The sequence below is a fragment of the Panthera onca genome, chromosome A3, assembly GCF_046562875.1.
Source record: "Panthera onca isolate mPanOnc1 chromosome A3, mPanOnc1 haplotype 2, whole genome shotgun sequence".
In the NCBI taxonomy this organism is placed as follows: domain Eukaryota; kingdom Metazoa; phylum Chordata; class Mammalia; order Carnivora; family Felidae; genus Panthera; species Panthera onca.
In genome coordinates this window covers 87,295,846-87,322,945 of record NC_138341.1, presented here as the reverse complement: position 1 = coordinate 87,322,945, position 27,100 = coordinate 87,295,846, and positions in this window count along the sequence as shown.

Genomic DNA, 27,100 nt, shown 5'->3' with positions numbered 1-27,100 from the left:
TTCAGTGACAGCCACACTGTAGCCTTAGCATACACATCTTAAGAGGAATATGACATTACTGGGCAAAGATTGCATAAAAGTATCATTATGGGCTGCATCTGACCCCACTTCAAATTCATAAGTTGATACCTTAACCCTAATGTGATGATATTTGGAAATGGGACTTTTGGGAGGTATTTGGGTTAGCTGGGGTCATGAGGGTGAGGCCCTCATGGGATCAGTGCCCCTAGAAGAAGAGAGATCAGAAGGCTTGCTCCCTCTCTTTCTCTTTCTTCCTACCGACAAGAAGGAAGAGGCCAGGAAGAGAAACATTCCAGGAACCAGTCAGGTGGCACGTTGATCTTGGACTTCTGGCCTCCAGCACTGTGAGAACTTAAGTTTCTGTTGTTCAATGCCCAAGTATGGCATTTTCTCATGGCAGCCTGAGCAGACTCAGACAGCCATGTTTCATGCAGAATATCACAGCTTTTGATATCGTTTGTAATTAAAACAAAGTCTGTTTTCACAGGCACTGTGTATGGCCCTTTGGAAAAAGAAGCAGATAAGATGCACATAGTTTGGCAGCTGTCCTCATGGCCCTTATTATCTAGGACTTACTACAGGGATCTGACCTTGCCTCCCCACCTGTGTGACAACAGACACACTGTACCCATATTAGCTCCTAGAAACTTCAGTGGACAGATTCTCTTTTTGCATTCTTCACATTCCACTGTTTTTTTCCATGTGGACTCCTTACCACAGTCAACATAATAAGTAAAACAACACAACACAAATATGAAGAGCATTACTTTGTGGCACTAATAGAAACACCGGGGTCTTGATATTAGTGGAGACAGTAGACACTGTGGTTAAGAATGTGGGTTCCAGAGCCATGCCACATGGGTTTACATCCTGGTTGTGCTATTTACAAGATGTGCAACTTTGACCTTTTTCTTAACCTCTCTGTGCTTTTGCTCCCTTGTTATGAAAATGAAGACAATAATGGTATTTCCCTCCTGTTGTGGTTGTGATCTTTGGATGAGATAAGATATATGAAGTACATGTCCTGGAACATAGTAAGTACACAATAAATGTTAGCCTTTATCACTTACTTATATTTTATCTGTATTTTATCATGGCACTGAAAGGGAAAATAATTGCACTAGAGAAGCGGGCTGTCATTCTGAGATATAGGTCACTCATAATTAGCTCTTGAATCTATTGTACCAACATTTGGAAGCCCCACTCAGCACAGATCACAGATGGGCTTCACTTGACTTATATATAGCAGTGCTGTGAAATAGGGCAAGGAGGATATTTGCTGGTGATAATGATGCTAATTGAAATTGCACGTAATGTGTTAACTAGTTGCAGTGTTGTTAGAGCTGCCCAGATAGGGAAAAAGAAAAAAAAGTAGTGAGAAAGGTTTATCCTCTGAGGTAGACAGGAAAGAAATACTTTAATTTTTTTAATGTTTATTTATTTTTGAGAGACAGCGACAGAGAGTGAGCAGGGGAGGGGCAGAGAGAGAGGCAGACACAAAATCTGAAGCAGGCTCCAGGCTCTGAACTGTCAGCAGAGTCTGATGCAAGGCTCAAACTGTGAGATCATGACCTGAGCTGGAGTTGAGCACTTAACAGACTGAGCCACCCAGGAGAAATACTTAAAAAAATTCAGTGTAAGTCTTGGCAGGGGCAACTTATAATTCTCCAAATTTGCACTTTCCCCTCCCCACCCAAACTCTCTATTTTCACCTATTTTGCTAATAATTGCATTTTTACTACAATAAACAGATAATAGGAATTAGAAATATAACAAATATGAGCCCAACTTTTATGTCTGAAAAACATAGGTTCAAATCATGACCATGGCACTTGACATGTTTTAACTTTGGGAAATTTAATCTGACACTTGCTAGCTTGTGGCCGAAGGTCTGACTTTAGCTAGTCCTATGAAATAAAGACTGGTTGGCCTAAGTCCTCAGTTCCTGGGAGGGAGGTAGCCTCTAAATCCTTGGAGCTTCCCAAGTGACAGATATGTGTGTAATTCATCGTGAACCCTAACAGCTTACTTGCGTGAGGTGACTCAGGATGGGGCTGGGTGGGCTGGAAAGTTGGGCTATGTGATTTGAGGGTAGGGGTTTTGAGCCACATGATAGCAGTCCAAACCTGGGGGATGGGCAGAGGCTGAAGAGATTGAGTTCAGTCACATTCAATGGTTCAATCAATCATACTTACATAATGAAACCCCCAAATCTGAACACCAAAGCTCAAGTGTGCTTCCCTGGTTGATGAGACTCTGTGGTACTGTTCACATTGATGTGATAGGAAGGTGATGTGTACTGATTCCTCAGGAAGAAAACACTAGAAGCTTTCTGTTTAGGAATTCCTAGCCCTCACTGCAAGAATCTCTTCTCTTCAATGGTCCTGAATTGAATTCTTTTCCATATAATAAAGCTGTAATCACAAATACAGCACTTTCTGAGTTCTATGGGTCATTCTAGTGATTCACTGAACATCAGTGAGTGGGAAAGCCTCCATTTTCTATCCTGTTGGTCAGAAGTGAGGCTGTCCCTGAGACTCTCAAGCTGGTGGCTGGTGTCTGAAGTGAGGGTAGGCTTGTGGAAGACTGTGACCCTAACCTGTGATGGGTTTATTCTCAGAAGCCACTTTATCTAGTTATATCTTCACTACACAATTCAGAAGGCACATTTAAAAAAATCCGGTAAACAATATAGTCTAGTAAAGAGGTTCTCAAAGTGTGAGTCCTGGAGGAGTGAGAATCATCTGAGAGCTCGTTAGGGATGCAAACTCCCAGGTACCACCCAGGCCTCCTGCATGAGAAGCCCTAGCATGAGGCCTAGCACTGTGTGCTCTCACAGATCCTTTAGTTCTGATATAGGATGCAGTCTTTGGTTTGAGAACAAACATTCCAACAACTAGACACAGAATCTAGAGCTGGATATAGCTTGGACTTGAATCCCTCCCTGCACCCCCCCCCCCCCCCGCACCATTTATTAGCTGTGTTACCTTGGGCAAGTTGTTGAACCTCTCTGAGCCTTGCTTTCCCACCTGGAAATATGAAAATAGTAATAGAATACCCCATGCAGTTTTCTTGAAGGATAAGTGGGTTAATATATATAAAGTACTTAGAATAGGACATGGAACATTGCTTTATAACTGTTGATGGCCATTATCTATAAAACAAAGGTATTGCTGTTTGTTCTGTGGTGAACATCAAATTATATTACATATAATATATTCTGTGGTACATATCCCACAATCAGTGAATAATCATTATTTTATTATGTGCAACTTCAACTCATTCTAGGCATGGAGTAAATATCACAATTATTTTGCTGAGGAGCAAATGGAAGTTATAATCAAGCTGCTTGGAATTTCCTTCACAAGGTCGAGCTGTCCCATCTCTGACTCCTTGCTGAGCCAAATATCAGTGATTTTATTGGAAATGCCTTTCTGGGCACTGACTTCAAACTAATACTGAGGAGAAAACTACAATTTGTTTCTCATCAGACTCAACTGGTTGCTCAAGATGGAGAGATTTCAGTATTTTCTACTTCAATCATCACTTACGATACTTTGTGACATTTTGTGATGATTTTAAAATCAGAAGCATTCTGGTTAATTTATTGATTTTTAATTAAAATGATATTTTAATTTCATTGTAGACCTGCAGAAATGCAGTGTTTCTCAAAGACTTTCAGAAATACATCTGCATCAGAACTGTCTGGGGTGTTTAGGGCTAAAAATAAAACAAAAGAAATCTGAATGAAAACCTCAAGCATGGATATTGAGCTTTGAGAGGCACTGTTCTCAGAAATAAAAGAACATCAGAAAACAAAACAAAATTAAAAATCCCTAAAATTCCAAGAGGTATTATAAACCCAGAAGGGGTAGTTGAAGATGTAGGTTCAGAAGAGGGACTTGATGGTATCTGAGGACAAGGGAGAGGTGGGAAGGAAATATAACAAAGAGTGTCAGGAGCCAGGACCAGTTATTATGGAGATGACACAGGCAGCCTTTTTTAACTGAAAACAGAACCACAAGCTATTTATGACTGAGACATGATGAGTTTTTCTGTCTTTCTGCAGCATGGACCTCCATAACCCTCTGATTATTTCTGTGCTGAGCAGGGCCCATCAGGGTCAGGGCTCACCATTCCTGGGAGGGGGGGGGGCGGAATTAATTTTTTAATGACATGGTATAAGTGCAACCACATATCATGTGCCCCAACTGTCATTTCACACTTTCAGTCACTTTATATAAATAGAGTACAAAGGGATTTCCTTGTTTCTACAGGTCTCCTCAAGGCAAGGCATATGTTTGCAATCCAGGGTGACAGTGACTCTTCTCATCTCAATGCATGGAAAGCAAAGATAATCTGTTTGCTGTTCTCATGGGTCCATTAATGAGACATGTTTTTTTTTTTCTTGTACAGGTGGAATGAATAGAATAGAGAGACACACAAGCATAATGAAAGATTTACCTATGCTAAAGAGATTTAGTGATGTCTAAATAACTTAGAGCTAAAAATAGAGAAACTAGATGACTTTACCTCTAGATAATTTGCCAAACTCTTGTTCAAGTTCTGGTACCACTTTTTTTTACTTGTTCTGCTAAAATGAGACTTGTCAAGGATTATATCTTCCTTTCTAACTAGTCTTCTAGAGGAGGTATCAGTGAACTATAAAATGGAAGTATATACAGAAGAGGAAACTGTCTAAACAATGCCTAAGATGGATGATTGATCATTGAATAAATAGAAATTATTTCTGGGATGTCTTACCATCAGAAAACACAGAGTAAAGATGCAACAGCGTGGGTCAAAGGTGTGTGTGTGTGGGTGGGGGTGAGGTGGGGGGAAGAATGGTAGGGCAACAATATAAGTAAGTTAGCCAGTTAGGTAATCTGAAACATTCCTGCTACCAAGACACCTAGAAGTGCTGGATGCAATGCAGCAAATATACTTTTTTTTTTAAATTAACATTTATTTATTTTTGAGAGAAAGAGAGAGAGCAAGCAGGGAAGGGGCAGAGAGACAGAGACACAGACTCTGAAGCAAGCTCCAGGCTCTGAGCTGTCAGCACAGAACCCAGCATGGGGCTCAAACTCACAGACTGTGAGATCATGACACGAGCCGAAATCAGACACTTAACCAACTGAGCCACTAAATTACCCCTCCAATACAGCAAATATAATTTTAAAGGCAGAGGTGAACTTGTAGGAAAGTAAGGAGGAATTCCCAAGGGCCCAAAGCAAGGAGAAAACTACAAACAATGGTCAGTGGGTACCAAGCCACAGCTGCCCTGGGAATTTTGTCATTTCAATAATCAGGAAGCATATACTTAATGGCCATTAAAAAAAATGTGCACAATCAAAATGGAAGACTGTAACTGTGAAATTTGCATTAGCCCAGGCCTTAGAATGGAAATCTTTAATAAAAAGAAATTGCTCATTGATGAAAGGAGAAAATGTAGGTTATTGGGGTGCCTGGGTGTCTCAGTTGGTTAAGTGTTCAACTCTTGATTTCAACTCAGGTCTTGATCTAACGGTTGTGAGTTCGAGCCTGACATTGGGTTCCATGCTGGACATGAAGACTGATGATGTTTTGGGGTGATGGGTAGTCTGGAGCTGACAAACAAGAAAAAAATTCTCATAGAGGTCTTTGGTGCAAAAAGGTAAATCCTCTTATTAAAGCATGGGGACAGGACCCATGGTCACAAAGAGCTGCACTGGGGTTATGAAGAATGGCTTCTTATATACTATGAAGTTGGGGAGGTAAAGTCAAAGGGAGGCCTCCAGAGGGACTATGATATGCTAAAGAGGACTCCTAAGATACCTGAGGCTTTGCTCTTGTCAAGCTAAGGTTGGTTTTCCCTCTAGTAACACATTAAAAGTAAGACAGTAGGGAGTTCCTGGAGAAATGTTTTACTCTGCCTGCCTCAGGTATCTGTCAATGGGCTGCGGGTTATAAGGAAATTTAATTTTACCTGCCACTTTCTTCTTGCCTTTGTTCCCCACATCACTATGGAAGGGTGATGTTGGGGTTCCAGGAAATTGAGTCTACGGGTTTCTGGAGATAAGGCTATTGGTAAGATTGCCTTTTTCTTATAATTTACTGAGACATTTGTAAACTGATGGCGACTCATGCCCTGTATGTATGACTGTGATCTCTATCAGTTAGTCATTTGTTTTCTTTCCTTTCCTTTGTCCTTGGCAGCCAGGAGTGCCTGGGGAATATCACACATATCCCACTTGGGAGGGGGGGATGGTGTGCTAACTCGTATTTTGCCCTCAGCTTGCCTTATGTTCCCTTATCAAAGACTACTTAAAAAGAAATAAAATAAAATAAAATAAAGATTAAAAAAAAAAGCCTCATGATTTAAAAAAAAAAAAGAAAGAAAGGAGAAAATGCAGAAGCTTATTTATTTTTCATAATATGAGTTTGGTGCAAAAAAATATTCATACTCTACCTAAAATCTGTAATCAAAACTTTTCCATAAAGATAGGTTTAAAGTTTGAATTTATATTATCTTATAATCTCAAATCTCTCAAATGAAAAGGTAATATAAAAGGCTAGAAACACCACTGAGGTGCCTACAAAGACAAATACACAATTTATTTGGAGCTGTACCTTTTGAATCCAGGGGGCATACGATTCCACAAATACGACTTTACTGAAAATGTATTCACAATCCAAAATTATAAAACGTGGGGACACATAGCACAGTAAGCAAGAATCATCACAAAAGACAAATAACAGGAGGTAACGTTCCAAGAATTTCAGATAATGAAAGTAATGTAGACAGAAACTATAAAACAAGCGTGTTTAGAAATAACAAAAGTTAAAAGTAAATAACAACATGAGAAATAAATAAGATGCTATCAGCCAAGACCAGGCATAATTGAGAAGAACAGAAGGTGAAGAGGCAGGCAAATTGGTTTCTGGAGTTTCTCCACCACTTACTATGAGCTTTATGTCTTTGATTAAGTTATTTAATCTGTCTAAACTGATTCATCTTGAAGATATACTCTTGATTTTTCTGTCTCAAGACAGAGGTTATTAAATCATTTTCTCATTGGCTTGAGAGGACAATAATGCTCATGCACGTGGCGCCCATGGAGGGAACTAAGACAGCCCAGAGGGCTGGTGACAGCTAGGTGGTATGGAGGCAAAAGGCTGTATTCACCCCTTTGGTCAACACCAGCTTGCAGGTGGAGGGCCCAGTGGGCATTCTAGCTGGCATCACTAACAACAAAAGTACCCAGGTCAGCAACTCTCACATTTTGTTTGCTAGTGTTATTATCTTTTTTGATCCAGATATTTCCACTTTCAGAATGTGGATTTCATTTGTACATATTAGAGTTCTTTGTTCAATACAGGATTAAATATTAACACAATTATGAAATTGAATTCTTTTTACCATAAATCTGATTTCAGTGGAAATTAGAGTCAGAGTGGGGGCAAGGAATGGTGGCTGGTGGAGTTCACTGGCAGACAAGGTTACTGACCATACCTACTGTGGTGTACACCATGTCTGGGTCTGTAGGTATTTATCTCCAGGCATTTACCTAAAGGAAATTACTGGAAATCAAAGCAAATCCAAGCAACATTCATGTAGGTACAAATGAACCTCCAGTAATCCTGTAGACATATATTTATGTCTACATAATGGAAATTTGTAGGATGTTTTGCCAGTTTTACCAGTACCAATCATTTTGGAAGAAGGAAACAAGGATATAATTTCCTTTCCCCATTTGTCTGCAATTAAAGCATTTAGTATTGTGCATGGGGACCAGCCACTATTAGCACATTTGAAAAGAAAGGCTGTAAAATCACTTCTCCAATAGGAAGTTCATGTTGGATGACAGGGTACCTTTTTCTTGCCTGAGAAAATGACACTTCGCAGAAATGTGTAAAGATATGAATTGTCACAGGGAGTTACTTCCCTAGTAATTGTCTTTGTAAGAGGTCAGGCTGAACAACTTTTAATAGACTCAGTCATGGTGGGAGAAGATGTTGCCGAGAGGATTCATACTAAATCAACGCAGTATTTTATGAAGGATATTTGTGAGCCTTTCAGCAGTGAATTGCTGATTTACATTAGCTCAGCTTAAAATAAAAGTGCATTATGAGAAAACCTAGATGATAACGTGGGAAAAATGATTTTCATATTCTTCCTTTCTATGGATGTCACTGGAAGCTGTTTGAGGGAGTGTTGCTATTGTTTTTAAGATGCTGCATGACTTTGTAAGAAAAATCTGGTTACATATTTCTCAACGTTGAATTTTATGCAGCCTTCAGCATGTGCACAAATTACTCAGACAAGATAGTAAATTTCACAAAGTAATCCTTGCATAAAAGACATTGGTCTTTTCTTGCCCTCCAACTCCAACTGAGGGATGAAAGTATGATTAAACACCTGCAAATCAATCAATATGATAAAGTAAATTAACAAATATGAAGAATAAAAATCATGACTATCTCAATAGATGCAGATAAAGTATATGACAAAATTCAACATTTATTTAATATAAAAAATCTTAAACTAGATATAAAGGTAATGTACCTCACTTTAATAAAAGCCATATATGGGAAGCTTACAACTAACATCACACTCTCTTCCTCTAGGGTAAGGAACAAGACAAGGATGCCCACTCTTGCCACATACATTCAACATAGTATTGGAACATACATTCAACTCCTAATCAGAGGGACTAGGCAATAAATAAATAAATAAATAAATAAATAAATGGCATCCAAATTAGAAAGGAAGAAGTAAAATCGTCATTTGCAGATGACATGATATTCTATATAAAAATCCTAAAGACCTTACCCCAAAACTTGTAGAACTAATAAATGAATTCAGTAGAGTTTCAAAATACAAAATCAGCATTCAAAAACCTGTTGTGTTTCTACATACTAATTGCAAACTATCAGAAAGAGAAATAAAGAAAACAATTCCATTTTCAGTTGCATCAACAAAATGAAATATCTAGGAATAAATTTAACCAAGGATGTGAAAGAGCTATACACTGAAAACTATAAGACCTCAATGAAAAAAAAAACGGAAGAAGACACAAATAATGGAAAGATGTTCCATGCTTATGGATTTGAAGAATGAATATTGTTAAAATGTCCATACGATTCAAAGCAGTCTAAAGATACAATGCAATCCCTATCAAAATTCCAACGGTATTTTACACAGAAGTAGAATAAACAATCCTAAAATTTGTATGGAACCACAGAAGACCCTGAATAACCAAAGCAATTTTGAGAAAGAACAACAAAACTAGAGGCATCACACTCCCTGGTTTTATTCTATATTACAAAACTATATTCAGAATAGTATGGTATTGGCAAAAACAGACACACAGATCAATGAATCAGAATAGAGAGCCCAGAAATAAACCTTTGTATATATAGTCAATTAATTTATGGCAAAGTTGAAGGAATATATAACGGGGAAAGGACATGATGTTGGGAAACCTGGACAGCCACATGCAACAGAATGAAACTGGACCACTGTCTTACACCATAGACATTATCAACTCAAAATGACTTGAATATTTGAAAAAAATGTAGGTGAGTAAGCTCTTGGTGATGAATTTTGGATGTGACACTAGAAACAAAGGCAACAAAAACAACAACAAACACATGAGATTACATCAAACTGAAAAGCTTCTGCATGGCAAAGGAAACCATCGACAAAATGAAAAGGCAGCATAATGAATGAGAGAAAAAAATTTGCAAATCATATATTTGGTACAGAGTTAATATCCAAAATATATTAAGAACTCCTATAACTCAATACCAGAAAATCCATAAAATCCAACTTAAAAACGGGCAGAGGATCCAAATAGACATTTTTGAAAGCAGACATACAGATGGCCAACACGTATATGAAAAGATGCTCAACTTCACTAACCATCAGGGAAATAAAAATCAACCACAATGAGAGATCGCCTCACATCTATCAGAATGGGCATCATCAAAAAGACACCAGATAACAAATGCTGGTGAAGATGTGGAGAAAAGGGAACATTTGTCCACTGCTGATGGGAATTTAAATTGGTGCAGCCATTTTGGAAAACAGTATGGAAGTTTCTCAAAAAATTAAAAGTAGAATTGCCATATGATCCAGCAATTGTACTTCTGGTTATTTATCTGAAGGAGATGAAAACACTAAATTCATGACCATGTAAACATCCTTTTATTCATTGCAGTATTGTTTACAATAGCCAAAATATGGACATAAGTGTTCATCAATGGATGAATGTATAAAGAAATTACACACACACACACACACACACACACACACACAATGGTATACTATTCAGACATAAAAAAGAATGTAATCTTGCCACTTTTAAAAACATGGATGGACCTTGAGGACATAAAACTAAGTGAAATAAGTCAGACAGAGAAAGACAAATACCGTATGATCTCACTTATATGTAGAATAAAAAAAAAAAAAAACAAACAAACCAAAAACATGCTCATAGATACAGAGAACAGATTGATGATTGCCAGAGATGGGAGATGGGGGTTGAATGAAATGGATAAAGGGGTCAAAAGGTATAAACTTCCAGTAATAAAAGAAATAAGTCCTGGGGATGTCATGTACAGCATGGTGACTATAGTTAGTAATACTGTACTGCATATTTAAGAGTTGTTAAGAGAACATACCTTAAAATTTCTCATCATAAGATAAAGCAGTTCCATAATTATATATGGTGATGGATGTTAACTAGATTTAAGGGTGATAATTTTGCAGTATATACAAATATTAAATCATTATGTTGTACATCCAAAACTAAAATGATGTTGTTTTTCAATTATGCTTCAGTTAAAAAAAAATACTAATAAAATAATTTTTAATATAAAAGTACTACTAACTTTTAAAAGTACTAACACATTAACAAACAAGTTGTGTTCATACAAAATGTTAATAAGTTCCTTTTATTTGTCTCCATGGCCAAAGTGGCCTTACAGCAATGAACCCTAATGGAATGTGTTGCTTGGGGTCAGGAGTGCTGCAATTTTGCTTCTATTTATTCGTTCTTGTCCATTGAAGTATGTGATGCAAACTGTCCCAGCAAAGTGAATTATTTATAGATAATTTGCCACCCCCAATTTCTCCATTGAATAATCCCTTCAATATGGTTGGCCACTTCTTTTCAGTATATTTCTGGTCTCCTTTTAGCTTACAGGCCACGCCTTTAACTGGTTTCTCTTCCTCTACATAGCATTTACATCCTGGAGTCCTCATGACTCATTTCCGGACTCTTTCTTATTTCTATATGTACTCTTTCTTTAGACTCACTTATTCCTAGACTCAAAAGTCCATTCATATATGCTGGAAATTCCCTGGTATATGTCTTCATCCAGACCTCTCATCTTAGAACTAAATGGGGTAACAAACCTTTTACTTGAGATCATTATTTGTGGGCTTCATGTAGGGCTTTCAGGTTCATGGCTTCTTTCCACAAACCTGCTCACCTTCCAGTTGTCTCACTGACAATAAAATGTATCACCATCTTCCCAGTGTTTCAAACCCAAACATACGAATCCCCTTCTTTCTCTCATTTCGCACGTCTATTACATACAAAAGTTGTAGCAATTCTACTTCCAAAATGTTTCTTAATTCTATCAATCTTCTTCATCTCCATGGCCACTCCCTTTATCCAAGCCATCGACTACATTTACCAGTCAGGTATGACTGTGTTCTAGTAGGTGTTTTGTTGTTGTTGTTGGTGGTGGTGGTGGCTTTTTTGTTGTCATTGTTGTTTACCTGCAAACCATGCCCAACTCCCAATCAATTCTCCATAAAGCAGCTAGAAATAATTTCCCCATACATAAATCTAACCATGTGGTTTCCACCCCCAGTTTCAACAAGAAATTTGTATTATGGTCATGTCCACATGTTCCATATTGTATAGAAGATTCAATATGTAGGGGATATGTCTTTGAACATATTTGAGCTTATTATATTTATACTCTTAATATCCTCTTTCTAATTATCTTTTCATAAAGGACAAGGAAACACTTGCTTCCATGACAAGGGAAAATATCTTATTTTTTCAATGTCCTAGATTACAAATTCTTTGAGGGCTCAAATAACCTATAATTCCTTGCACATTAACTGTGCCTTTCTATTGAGGAGAATCTAGTGTGTTAGTGTTTGAATGGAGTTTACACACTGTACAATAGATATCCAACTGACATGTGACAGTAATTCTTCAGTGTCTCTCAGCATACCATATTTAGGAATATACAGTTAGCCCTTGGGGCGCCTGTGTGGCTCAGTTGGTTGAAAGTCCACCTTCAGCTCAGGTCATGATCTCACAGTTAGTGAGTTCGAGCCTCCCGACGGGCTCTGTGCTGACAGCTCAGAACCTGGAGCCTGCTTCGATTCTGTGTCTCCCTCTCTGTCCCTCCCAAGCTTAGTCTCTCTCTCTCTCTTTCAAAATAAATAAACATTAAAAAAATTTAGTGGTGCCTGGGTGGCTCACTCAGTCGGTTAAGTGTCCAACTTTGTCTGAGGTCATGATCTCACAGCTCACGAGTTCAAGACCCAGGTCAGGTTTTGTGCTGACTGCTCAGTGCCTGGAGCCTGCTTCGGATTCTGTGTCTCCCTCTTCCTCCGCCCCTCCCCCACGCATGCTCTGTCTCTTTGTCTCTCTCTCAAAAATAAATAAACATTATATATATTTTTAATTTATAAAAAAGAATATACAGTTAGCCCTTCAGCAACATGAGTTTGAACTATTTGGTTCCATTTATATGCAAATTTTTTCAATAAACAAACCGGAAAAAATTTTTTGACATTTGAAACAAGTTAAAAAAATACACAAATTGCATAGCTTAGGATATCGAAAAAACTTAAGAAAAGTTAGGTATGTCATGAATGCACAAAATATGTGTGTATTCTAGACTAATAATTTATTGCCATAAAATATACACAAGTCTATTTCAAAAATTAGTTTATCTAAACTTATGCACACAAACACTTACAGATCTTATATATGGCATCATTTTCAGTTGAGAAAAATGTAAACAAACACAAAGGTGCCATATTAAATCATAACTACATAAAATTAACTGTAGTTCATAGTATCCTACTGTGATAATTTTGCAGCCACCTCCTGTCGTTATTGTGGTGAGCTCAAGTATTGTGAGTAAATGCTTAAAATGCCCTGTGACGTTCATCATCTCCATGTGAGCAGTTCATCTTTCCAGTAAATTGCATAGCACAGTAAAAAGTGATCTCTTGTGATTCTCCTGTATTTTTTAGAGTGTTTAGTGCAATATTGTAAGCTTTGAATAACATCATGGGACCCATATGAAGTTCCATTAGTGATGCTGTAAGTAGTCCCAAGAAGCATAGAAAAGTCATGACATTACAAAAAAAAGTTGAATTGCTTGATATGTATCATAGATTGAGGTCTGTGGCTGAGGTTGCCCACCATTTCAAACTACATGAGTCCAAAGTAAGGACCACTGTAAAAAAAGAAAAAGGAAATTTGTCAAGCTGTTGCTGCAGCTATACCAGCAGGTATAAAACCTTGCACTTTTTGCAACATAACTTTATATCTCAAATACAAAATTCAGCTTTCATGTGGATGCAGAATTGTTACAGAAAAGGCATACCTGTCGACTCAAATATAATTTGAGAGAAAGAAAAGTCATATGAGAACTTAAAGCAAAAGGCAGGTGAATAATCTAAGTCTGGGGAATTTAATACCAGTAAAGGATGGTTTGATAATTTTAGAAAGAGGTTGAGCTTTAAAAAACGTCAAGATAACAGGAGAAGCATCTCTGCCAGCCAAGAGGCAGCAGATGAGTTCCCAGACACCATTAAGAAAATCACTGAGGAGAAAGGATGTCTGCCTGAACAGGTTTTTAGTGCAGATAAAAAGTGCCCTATTCTGGGGGAAAAACGTCACAAAAGACATTTATTAGTAGGAAGGAAACAAGTACCAGAATTTAAGGCAGGAAGGGATAGGCTCACTCTACTGTTTTGTGCAAATGTAGTCAGGTTTATGATCAGTACTGCCCTTACTATAAAGTTGTTAACCCTTGAGCCTTGAAGGGAACAGATAAATACCAGTTGCTCATCTTTTGACTGCACAAAGAGAAAGTTTGGACAATGAGAACACTTTTTCCAGGTTGGTTCCATTAATGCTTTGTCTCTGAAGTCAGGAAGTGTCTTGACAGTAAGAACTTCCTTTTAAAGTTCTTTTGATATTAGACAATGTTCCTTGCCACCCAGAACCCCATGAGCTCAACACTGAAGGTGTCAAAGTGGTCTACGTGCCCCCAAATGCAATATTTCTATCTCAGCCTCCAGATCTGGGGGTAAAGGCTCATTACACATGGTACTCTGTGGAAAGGATTGTCAATGCTATGGAAGAAAATCCCAACAGAGAGAACATCATCAAAGTCTGGAAGGATTACACCATTAAAGAAGCTGTAATTATAGAAAAAGCCGTGAAAGCCATCAAACCTCAAACAATAAATTCCTGCTGGAGAAAACTGTGTCCAGATGTTGCAAATAACTTCACAGGATTTATGACAGAGACGATCAAAGAAATAATGAAAAAAAGATTGTAGATATGGCCAAAAAGGTGGCGGGGATAAAGCTCTCAAGGTATGGATCTCAGAGAAATTCAAGAGCTAATAGACACCACACCAGAAGAATTAACAAACTTGATGGTGATGAGTGCATCCAAACCGGTGCCTGATGATGAGGAATAAGATGTATAAGAAGCAATCCCAGAAATCAAATTGACATTAAACAATCTGGCAGAAATCTTTCAATTATTCCAGACTGCTTTTAACCATGTTTGTGACCTGGATTTTTATGATATGGGTACTGGAACCAAAGCAAATTGTGGAAGAAGAGTTGGTACCGTATAGAACCACTTTTGGAGAAATGAAAAAGCAAAAACGTCAGACAAATTATAGCATATTTCTGTAAAGTTACATCAGGTGTGCATGCATCTTCTGCCCCCTCTCTTCCTCCTCCACCTCTGCCACCCCCTGAGACAGCAAGACCCACCGCTGCTCTTCTTACTCAATGTGAAAAAAACAAGGAAGACCTCTATGATGATCCAATTCCATTTAATGAATAGCAAATAATCAACATTCTTTGTAGTTAATAAACTTATCTGGTGTGTATGTGAGTGTCTGTGTGGAAATCTAGTAAGACTCTATGGGAAGAACTGTACAGGACACTTTGTGTCATACATCATTATCATTGTCTAAATATTCATCATGCAGAACATCATATGCAAGAGTCTTGTGGAAGAGAATAGGCTATCCTTACATAAGGATGAAGGTGAATGATGCCTAATACAAAATCAATAATGTGTTAGTTTTTTATTAGTTTTATAACTTTGCTTTCAAAGAATTACTTTACCATATGCCTTACTCTTTCATAATTAAAGAAACCATGGATCAGCCTATTATACCCACAGGTTGGGGTTTTTTTTTAATGTAACAGTGTTTGCAATGCTGTATTATGAATATTACTATAATACTGTATGCCATAAAAATCTTGTAATCATTCATTTATTAGTGTATAGGCTAGGGAACCATGAAGCAATTGTATGAACTACATTAGGTGACCATAAAGCACTGTATTGCTGCTTCTTCATGACCAATTTGTAAATCATTATACCTGTAAAAAATTGTAACTTTTTTCTTTTTCTTTTTTTCCCCAATATATGAAGTTTATTGTCAAATTGGTTTCCATACAACACCCAGTGCTCATCCCAAAAGGTGCCCTCCTCACTACCCACCACCTACCCTCCCCTTCCTCCCACCCCCATCAACCCTCAGTTTGTTCTCAGTTTTTAAGAGTCTCTTGTGCTTTGGCTCTCTCCCACTCTAACCACTTTTTTTTCCCTTCCCCTCCCCCATGGGATTCTGTTAAGTTTCTCAGGATCCACATAAGAGTGAAAACATATGGTATCTGTCTTTCTCTGTATGGCTTATTTCACTTAGCATAACACTCTCCACTTCCATCCACGTTGCTACAAAGGGCCATATTTCATTCTTTCTCATTGCCATGTAGTACTACATTGTGTATATAAACCACAATTTCTTTATCCATTCATCAGTTGATGGACATTTAGGCTCTTTCCATAATTTGGCTATTGTTGAGAGTATTTCTATAAACATTGGGGTACAAGTGCCCCTATGCATCAGCAGTCCTGTATCCCTTGGGTAAATTCCTAGCAGTGCTATTGCTGGGTCATAGGATTGGTCTATTTTTAATTTTTTGAGGAACCTCCACACTGTTTTCCAGAGTGGCTGCACCAGTTAGCATTCCCACCAACAGTGCAAGAGGGTTCCCATTTCTCCACATCCTCTCCAGCATCTATAGTCTCCTGATTTGTTCATTTAGGCCACTCTGACTGGCGTGAGGTGATATCTGAGTGTGGTTTTGATTTGTATTGCCCTGATGAGGAGCGACGTTGAGCATCTTTTCATGTGCCTGTTGGCCATCGGGAGGTCTTCTTTAGAGAAGTGTCTGTTCATGCTTTCTGCCCATTTCTTCACTGGGTTATTTGTTTTTCAGGTGTGGACTTTGGTGAGCTCTTTATAGATTTTGGATACTAGCCCTTTGTCCGGTATGTCATTTGCAAATATCTTTTCCCATTCCGTTGGTTGCCTTTTAGTTTTGTTGGTTGTTTCCTTTGCTGTGCAGAAGCTTCTTATCTTCATGATGTCCCAATAGTTCATTTTTGCTTTTAATTCCCTTGCCTTTGGGGATGTGTCAAGTAAGAAATTGCTGCAGCTGAGATCAGAGAGGTTTTTCCTGCTTTCTCCTCTAAGGTTTTGATGGTTTCCTGTCTCACATTCAGGTCCTTTATCCATTTTGAGTTTATTTTTGTGAATGGTGTGAGAAAGTGCTCTAGTTTCAACCTTATGCATGTTGCTGTCCAGTTCTCCCAGCACCATTTGTTAAAGAGACTGTCTTTTTTCCACTGGATGTTCTTTCCTGCTTTGTCAAAGATTAGTTGGCCATACATTTGTGGGTCTAGTTCTGGGGTTTCTATTCTATTCCATTGGTCTATGTGTCTGTTTTTGTGCCAATACCATGCTGTCTTGATGATGACAGCTTTGTAGTAGAGGCTAAAGTCTGGGATTGTGATGCTCCTGCTTTGGTCTTCTTCTTCAAAATTACTTTGGCTACTCGGGGCCTTTTGTGGTTCCATATGAATTTTAGGATTGCTTGTTCTAGTTTCGAGAAGAATGCTGGTGCAATTTTGATTGGGATTGCATTGAATGTGTAGATAGCTTTGGGTAGTATTGACATTTTGACAATATTTATTCTTTCAATCCATGAGCAGGGAATGTCTTTCCATCTCTTTATATCTTCTTCAATTTCCTTCATAAGCTTTCTATAGCTTTCAGCATACAGATCTTTTACATCTTTGGTTAGATTTATTCCTAGGTATTTTATGCTTCTTGGTGCAATTGTGAATGGAATCAGTTTCTTTATTTGTCTTTCTGTTGCTTCATTCTTAGTGTATAAGAATGCAACTGATTTCTGTACATTGATTTTGTATCCTGCAACTTTGCTAAATTAATGTATCAGTTCTAGCAGACTTCTGGTGGAGTCTATCGGATTTTCCATGTATGATATCATGTCATCTGCAAAAAGTGAAAGCTTGACTTCATCTTTCCCAATTTTGATGCCTTTGATTTCCTTTTGTTGTCTGATTGCTGATGCTAGAACTTCCAACACTATGTTAAACAACAGCAGTGAGAGTGGACATCTCTGTCGTGTTCCTGATCTCAGGGAAAAAGCTCTCAGTTTTTCCCCATTGAGGATGATGTTAGCTGTGGGATTTTCATAAATGGCTTTTATGATGTTTAAGTATGTTCCTTCTATCCCGACTTTCTCGAGGGTTTTTATTAAGAAAGTTTGCTGGATTTTGTCAAAGGCCTTTTCTGCATCGATTCACAGGATCATATGGTTCTTATCTTTTCTTTTATTAATGTGATGTATCACATTGATTGATTTGCGAATGTTGAACCAGCCCTGCATCTCAGGAATGAACCCCACTTGAGCATGGTGAATAATTCTTTTTATATGCTGTTGAATTCGATTTGCTAGTATCTTATTGAGAATTTTTGCAACCATATTCATCAGGGATATTGGCCTGTAGTTCTCTTTTTTTACTGGGTCTCTGTCTGGTTTAGGAATCAAAGTAATACTGGCTTCATAGAATGAGTGGAAGTTTTCCTTCCCTTTCTATTTCTTGGAATAGCTTGAGAAGGATAGGTATTATCCCTACTTTAAACGTCTGGTAGAACTCCCCTGGAAGCCATCTGGTCCTGGAATCTTATTTGTTGGGAGATTTTTGATGACTGATTCAATTTCTTTGCTGGTTATGGGTCTGTTCAAGCTTTCTATTTCCTCCTGATTGAGTTTTGGAAGAGTGTGGGTGTTTAAGAATTTGTCCATTTCTTCCACGTTGTCCAATTTGTTGGCATATAATGTTTAATAGTATTCCCTGATAATTGCTTGTATCTCTGAGGGATTGATTGTAATCATTCCATTTTCATTCATGATTTTATCTATCTGGGTCATCTCCCTTTTCTTTTTGAGAAGCCTGGCTAGAGGTTTATCAATTTTGTTTATTTTTTCAAAAAACCAACTCTTGGTTTCGTTGGTCTGCTCTACAGTTTTTTTAGATTCTATATTGTTTATTTCTGCTCTGATCTTTATTATTTCTCTTCCTCTGCTGGGTTTTGAGTGTCTTTGCTGTTCTGCTTCTGTTTCCTTTAGGTGTGCTGTTAGATTTTGTATTTGGGATTTTTCTTCTTTCTTGAGATAGGCCTGGCTTGCAATGTATTTTCCTCTCAGGACTGCCTTTGCTGCATCCCAAAGCGTTTGGATTCTTGTATTTTCAATTTCATTTGTTTCCATATATTTTTTAATTTCTTCTCTAATTGCCTGGTTGACCCATTCATTCTTACTAGGGTGTTCTTTAAGCTCCATGCTTTTGAGGTTTTCCAGACTTTTTCCTGTGGTTGATTTCAAGCTTCATAGCATTGTGGTCTGAAAGTATGCATGGTATGATTTCAATTCTTGTATACTTATGAAGGGCTGTTTTGTGACCCAGTATATGATCTATCTTGGAGAATGTTGCATGTGCACTCGAGAAGAAAGTATGTTCTGTTGCTTTGGGATGTAGAGTTCTAAATATATCTGTCAGTCCATCTGGTCCAATGTATCATTCAGGCCCTTGTTTCTTTATTGACCATGTGTCTAGATGATCTGTCCATTTCTGTAAGTGGAGTGTTAAAGTACCCTGCAATTACCACATTCTTATCAATAAGGTTGCTTATGTTTGTAATTGTTTTATATATTTGGGGGCTCCCGTATTCAGCACATAGACACTTATAATTGTTAGCTCTTCCTGATGGATAGACCCTGTGACTACTATATAATGCTTTCTTCATTTCTTGTTGCAGCCTTTAATTTAAAGTCTAGTTTGTCTGATATAAGTATGGCTATCCCAGCTTTCTTTTGACTTCCAGTGACATGATAAATAGTTCTCCATCCCCTCACTCTCAATCTGAAGGTGTCCTCAGGTCTAAAATGAGTCTCTTGTAGACAGCAAATAGATGGGTCTTGTTTCTTTATCCATTCTGATACCCTATGTCTTTTGGTTGGCGCATTTAGTCCATTTACATTCAGTGTTATTATAGAAAGATATGGGTTTAGAGTCATTGTGATGTCCGTAGGTTTCATGCTTGTAGCGATGTCTCTGGTACTTTGTCTCACAGGATCCCCCTTAGGATCTCTTTTAGGGCTGGTTTAGTGGTGATGAATTCCCTCAGTTTTTGTTTGTTTGGGAAGACCTTTATCTCTCCTTCTATTCTAAATGACAGACTGCTGGATAAAGGATTCTCGGCTGCATATTTATTCTGTTCATCACATGGAAGATATCCTGCCATTCCTTTCTGGCCTGCCAAGTTTCAGTAGAGAGATCGGTCACGAGTCTTATAGGTCTCCCTTTATATGTTAGAGCACGTTTATCCCTAGCTGCTTTCAGAATTTTCTCTTTATCCTTGTATTTTGCCAGTTTCACTATGATATGTCATGCAGAAGATCGATTCAAGTTACGTCTGAATGGAGTTGTCTGTGCCTCTTGGATTTCAATGCCTTTTTCCTTCCCCAGATCCGGGAAGTTCTCAGCTATGATTTCTTCAAGTATACCTGCAGCACCTTTCCCTCTCTCTTCCTCCTCTGGAATACCAATTATGCGTATATTATTTCTCTTTAGTGCATCACTTAGTTCTCTAATTTTCCGCTCATACTCCTGGATTTTTTTATCTCTCTTTTTCTCAGCTTCTTCCTTTTCCATAATTTTATCTTCTAGTTCACCTATTCTTTCCTCTGCCTCTTCAATCCGAGCTGTAGTTGTTTCCATTTTATTTTGCAGTTCATTGATAGCATTTTTTAGCTCCTCCTGGCTGTTCGTCAGTCCCTTGATCTCTGTAGCAAGAGATTCTCTGCTGTCCTTTATACTTTTTTCAAGCCCAGCGATTAATTTTATGACTATTATTCCAAATTCACTTTCTGTTATATTGTTTAAATCCTTTTTGATCAGTTCGTTAGCTGTTGCTATTTCCTGGGCGTTTTTCTGAGGGGAATTCTTCCGTTTAGTCATTTTGGATAGGCCCTGGAGTGGTGCGGGACTGTGGGGCACTTCCCCTGTGCTGTCTTGACTAACTTGCATTGGTGGGGGGGGCCACAGTCAGACCTGATGTCTGCCCCCAGCCCACCACTGGGGCCACAGTCAGACTGGTGTGTGCCTTCTCTTCCCCTCTCTTAGGGGAGGTATTCACTGTGGGGTGGCATGGCCATCTGGGCTACTTGCACACTGCCAGGCTTGTGGTGCTGAGGATCTGGTGTATTAGCTAGGGTGGATCGGCAAGGTGCACAGGGGTGGGAGGGGCAGGCTCAGCTCGCTCTTCCTTTGGAGATCCGCTTCGGGCAGGGCCCTGTGGCACCGGGAGGGAGTCAGACCCGCCAGAGGGATGGATCCGCAGAAGCACGGTGTTGGGTGTTTGCGTGGTGCAAGCAAGTTCCCTCGCAGGAACTGGTTCCCTTTGGGACTTTGGCTGGGGGATGGGCGAGGGAGATGGCACTGGTGAGCGCCTTTGTTCCCTGCCAAGCTGAGCTCTGTCATCTGGAGCTCAACAACTCTCCCTCCCGTTGTCCTCCAGCCCTCCTGTTCTCCGAGCAGAGCTGTTAGCTTATAACCTTCCAGATGTCAAGTCCCTCTTGCTGTTGGAACACACTCCATCCGGCCCCTCTGCTTTTGCAAGCCAGACTCAGGGGCTCTGCTTGGCCGGCGGGCCGCCCCTCCGCCCCGGCTCCCTCCCGTCAGTCCGTGGAGTGCGCACCGCCTCTCCGCCCTTCCTACCCTCTTCCGTGGGCCTCTCGTCTGTGCTTGGCTCCAGAGACTCCGTTCTGCTAGTCTTCGGGTGTTTTCTGGGTTATTTAGGCAGGTGTAGGTGGAATCTAAGTGATTAGCAGGACGCACGGTGAGCCCAGTGTCCGCTTACACCACCATCTTCCCAGGATCCTTCTGGAATTTTTTTTCAAATTACCTTTTCATTTTTGATGTGTAGTGTTAGTAACATATATAGCATCTACAATGTTTTGCATTATTTAAGACAATATTGGCATAGGTGCTGACAATTTGTCTTATAAACAGATGATGTAAATTTACGGTGTTGATAAACACAGTACAGTAATGTAAATGTATTTTCTCTTCCATATGATGTTCTTAATGACACTTTCTTGTCTCTGTCCTACTTTATTGAAAGAATACAACATATAATATGTACAACATACAAAGTATGTGTTACTCGACTGTTCATGTTATTGGTAAAGCTTCCAGTCAACAGTAGGCTATTAGTAGTTAAGTTTTTCAGGAGTCAAAACTTATACTCTGAATTTTCAGCTGCATGGAGGTAGTGGGGGTCAATGCTCCCAACCCCACATTGTTCAAGGGTAAGCTGTATATTCAAGACTTTCTTACTATAAATCAGCAAAAGGGGCTTGATAATAAGTAAATGAGAGACTCCTCTGTATCAGAGATATTTCTAATTTGGTTTAGCAAAAGCACACATATAGTTAGAAAAATCTGGGATATAGTGATGCCCAAAAGATTCCTTTCACTTTGTTCCATAAACACTTAAATTTTTTTGCTTATCTTCCAAGGTGTTTAACCTCCAGACCTTTATTGTGGTACTCTGAGAGATGCCTTTAGGTACTAGTTATAGATGCTCAAAACAAAAGGAATTCCAGTAGTGATTTAGGGCTTCAGTTGTGCATTTTACAAGTTAATCATTATATAAGTAAATCGAAAATGAGATAATTATTTTCTTTAAAGATGAGACTCACTTTTTTTAATGGTCAGCTATAGTGTTGCCTCTATTGTATCTGACTTTAACACTGTGATTTCCCGAGACTTTGGCTGGAAATTATCTAACTGCCAACTTTTTCTGCTGGCTCAATTCCCAAGGGAAATCTCATACATGTAAGATGACAGGACCTGTATCCCAGCACATGAACAGCAATTAATGGTGACCCCATGTTATTCCATACCGATGACAGGTCAAAACAAGGTGACTAAACACAACAATCTGGGGATGGAGGGTGGAATTTAAAATTTTTCTTTTGGGCACATGGTTGGCTCAGTTGGTTAAGCATCTGACTTCAGCTCAGGTCATGATCTCATGGTTCATGAGTTTGAGCCCCACATCAGTATCTTTGTTACCAGTGCAGAGCCCACTTCAAATCCTGTCTTCCTCTCTCCCTTCCCCTCCCTGCCTCACACACTCTCTCTCAAAACAAATAAATATTAAAACAATTCTCTTTCATACAGACTATAAAATGAAGCATCAAAAAGTTTGAGTACTAGAGGTCATTGTCCTTCTTGTCCCAACAATTTTGGTGTTAGCACTTCATGTTTCTGGATTCCATCTTGTGACTTTCCTTGTTGGTTTTTCAACTTCCCTTGGTTTCATTTGTGGTAAAGCAATAATACCCCAAAAAAGTAAAAGTTGAGAAGCAGTGGGATTCTTTAGTTTTTAGATTCAATGTATACTTAATCTGTTAACTTTATACCAACTTAATGAATAATTGATATATTTACATAATTGTAATATTATGAGGTGTATGTACAATTCTTCCAATTGAAAATCTCACAACACTATCTTTAGATACCAGGGCACTTGATAGTCAGATCTATAAACATAAAATATTTTTGAATTAGATGAAAAAATATTTTCAGAATGTGGACTTCTGGGACTCTTGTCTACTTTATGGTTCATTAAGAAATTGATTTATTTAGAAACAGGTTAAATTTAGGCAAAAAAAATCCCTTGATAGTTATATAAGCTTTGCATTTTGAAGATGCTTTCTTATGTATTATATCTTAAAATTTAATCTTTATAGCTATTAATGTTGACTTAAAGGCACTGAAATAGGCACCCCCCCATGCACACACAAAATAGCACACGCTCTTCACAATTTTTACCAAATAAAAATAGATGCCACCTGAAATGAAATAATTTGTAATCAGAATCATATGGCTGGAGGAGCCATATTATAGGCAATCACTTTGATGGACTTTTGTGTTGTGGTTAGGGGACTGAAAAGGTGACTCTAGTCTAAAGAGGTGAATCAAAACTTGGATGGGATGTGCAACTGGTTAGTAGTAGAACCATTGCTCATCCCCCTTCAGTTTGTCTTCTGCTTTGTGCTGGAAGTTTGATGGAACTCTTATGAAGGATCTGGAAGTGGTAGATTGACTAGACAAACATTTCTTTCTGCCCTTATTTCTTCTTTCTCACTTTTTCAGGGGACAGTTAATTTCTTAACTCTTTTATGGAGGAAATACCTCATCAACATCACTAATAGATTTTCCCAATAATTTTTTGTACCATTCACTCTGCAGGCAGAGGTTCCTGGCTGGCTCAGGCAGTAGAGCATTTGATTCTTGATCTCCAGGTGATGAGTTTGAGCCCCATGTTGGGTTTATTTAAATAAAAAATCAAAGTTGTATTAGCATACAGCCTTGTCTGGGTACATTAGCTCCTCAGTGAAGAGACTGTGATTCTAATCAGGACAATTCTGACTGGATTTAGACCAATTTGAGGAAAGAGGCAGGGACACGTAGGTGATTAATGTAAAATACACAATAAACTTTAAATTCATTTTGAATTTAAAACAATCCTACAATGAAGGTCAGTTCCAATGAATTCTGGATAGTCATTATCACTTTAGTGATAATAGTAACTAACATCAGTGATCAATAGTGGCCAAACTTCTTTCTGGATAGCCATGTGGAATAATTAGGTTCACTTCTTTTTCTACAGAAGGTTATTGGGGTGTTTGGGTGGCTCAGTCAGTTAAGCATCCAGTGTCAGCTCAGGTCATGATCTCGTGGTTCATGAGTTTGAGCCACGTGTTGGGCTGTGTGCTGACAGCTCAGACCGTGAGCCTGCTTCAGATTCCTTGTCTCCTTCTCTCTCTGCCCCTCCCCTACTCACACTCTGTCTCCCTCTCTATCAAAAGTAAATAAAAACATTTAAAAAATTAAAAAGGGTTATTAACAATTTAACCTAAAGACTCAAACAAACAAATAATTGTGAATACTGGGGAAATTTTGGAAGGTTAAATTAATGTATAAGTTCCAGAAAGATTGTTAATCCTGATGGTTAGGGAGCTGGCAGAACACAGAAGAGAAAACACTGAAGATAGGCTGAAGAACGCAAGAATGTCACAGAAAAGGGAATTAATAACTGTCAGGTCTTAACTTAGGAAAAACATCTTTTCCAGTGATGGCATATTTAGTATCTGCCAGCATTGTGGCTGCCACCTTATATACACTATTTCATTTTATGTCAGTGAAGTGATGTTTACCTCCTTTTGCAAATGGTTATATTGAAGCTTGGGGAGATACCTGGCTGGTAAGTGAGAGCAGATGTCTGAACACTCATCTGCCTACTCCAGAGCCTGTACTCCTAACCTCTGCCTCTTTCTGTATTTGTCTCCTGGCATTGAGGGACTTCTCGGTGATAACATCCACCTGTATCACACTGTCCCATGTGAATGACCCACCCAAGACTCCAGACTCTCCATTCCCTTGGCACCCCATCCCCAGTGACCTTTACCTTTGCCCCTCCTCATTCATCCATTCCCACTGTCATAGTTTGGACCTTAACATCATCTGGACCTGCCCCACTTCTGGAGCTGTTCTGTTCAATTTAGGTCTTAATTCCTGACCCCAACCTACTATTTTACATATGTGTTTGCTTTTTAGCTCTTTGGCTAATTTTGCTCCAGTGATGCCTCTGAACCCATGAATATCTATCATTTCCTGTTTATAGCTTGCCTTTTGCTTTTTTGCTCTAACTCTGCAGTATTTTATGGCCCCTCACTCCAACCACTGACATGTCAATGTTGCAATCCCCTTGCCTGGTTGTGTATTATCTTATTTATCTTGAGAATCCCCAAGTTTGGATGAATTCATAAGTTCAAGATCACTTTGCCCACCCCTGGACTTCTGATTGCTGCTAGAGAACATCAAGTCACTGCTTAAATTGGAGCCATAAAATTCATGGTGCCCCTCAGCATTGTCCAGCAACACTTATGCTTCTCCCACTCTCTGCAGCTAATTTTACACATCTTATAGGCTTTCTTTAGCTTTCTTTCTTTCCCATTCAGAGGGCCTCTTACATCACAGAGAAAATGGAAGCATTGACTGGAAACCCAACTACAAATGGACAAACCACAACTAATAATCACCTTCTCTTCTTTCCCTTCAGGTATGAGAGTAAAGCTATTATTTTACCTGTGAAAAGTGGACTACTGGACCCTACCCATCCCTGACTTCTACAACCTCTCAAGCTACTGATCCATCCATTTGCCTGTACCTTTACATTTTTCCTGCCTACTGGCCTTCCTAGCACCATTTCAAAATTAATTTTCATATTGTTTTCCTTTGACTACAATTCCCAGCTTTTTTCTCATTCAAGGACCCCCAGGGGTGAGTAATGTAATCAGTCTGGTGAATTGTCTCTGCCCTCTTTCTTCACATTTACACATAACATATGCAGGGGACCATGGAATAAATATGTGTTTTGTGTGTGTCTGTAGCTAAGATTCTATGTTTTACATGATTCATATTATGAATTGAATCATACTGCACTTAAAAAATTAGCACATATGGATCTATCTCCCTTATTTAGTCCTATTCCATAGTCTAGATAAATGACCACTTATTTAACTGTTTCCCTAGGGCTGGGTGTTAAGGCATTAATTTTCTCTGTAGTTCTGTAGTGATTATTCTTGTATACACCTCATTGTGCGTATATGAAAATGGTTCTCTAGAGCAGATACCAAGAAAAGAAACTCCTGAATCGTACTCTGTTCACTTGAAGAGATTTTTAGGTGGGATTGCCATGCTGCTGCTCCTAATTTATACCCATAGCAGTAGAAGACAGAACCTAGTTTTGCACATACCACTACTTATTAGTTTTGAATTTTGTCAGTCTAATGAGGGAAAATTTTTTATCTTATTGGTTTTAAAATTGGTTTTCTTGATCATTAATCTAATCTCTTTCACATACTTATAAAGAAGCCATCTAATCTTCTTGTTTGTGACTTGCATGTTTCTGTTTTGTTCACTCCTCCAATGGGATTTTTGCCTTCCTGTCAATTTTTAAGACTTGTTTAAATTGTGGATCTACTCATTTGTTATATATATTATACAGATGTGTTCTATCAATCTGTAAATCTTTTAATTTTTCATCTGTTTAGAAACATGATTTATCTTTAATCTCATAGTACAGTGAATTATGTTAACAGATTTCATAAATTAAAATAGGCTTTTTTGGCTTTCCAAAACCTTCCAACCACTATTTCTATGTTTGGGGAATTTCTTACCCTGTGGCTCCTGCCTGTTCTAGATGGAGTTCAGAAAGTCACCCTTATAACTTCCTTGCAGCTAGGACACAGGTGTATGACTTCCTCAGCCAATCATAAACCCAG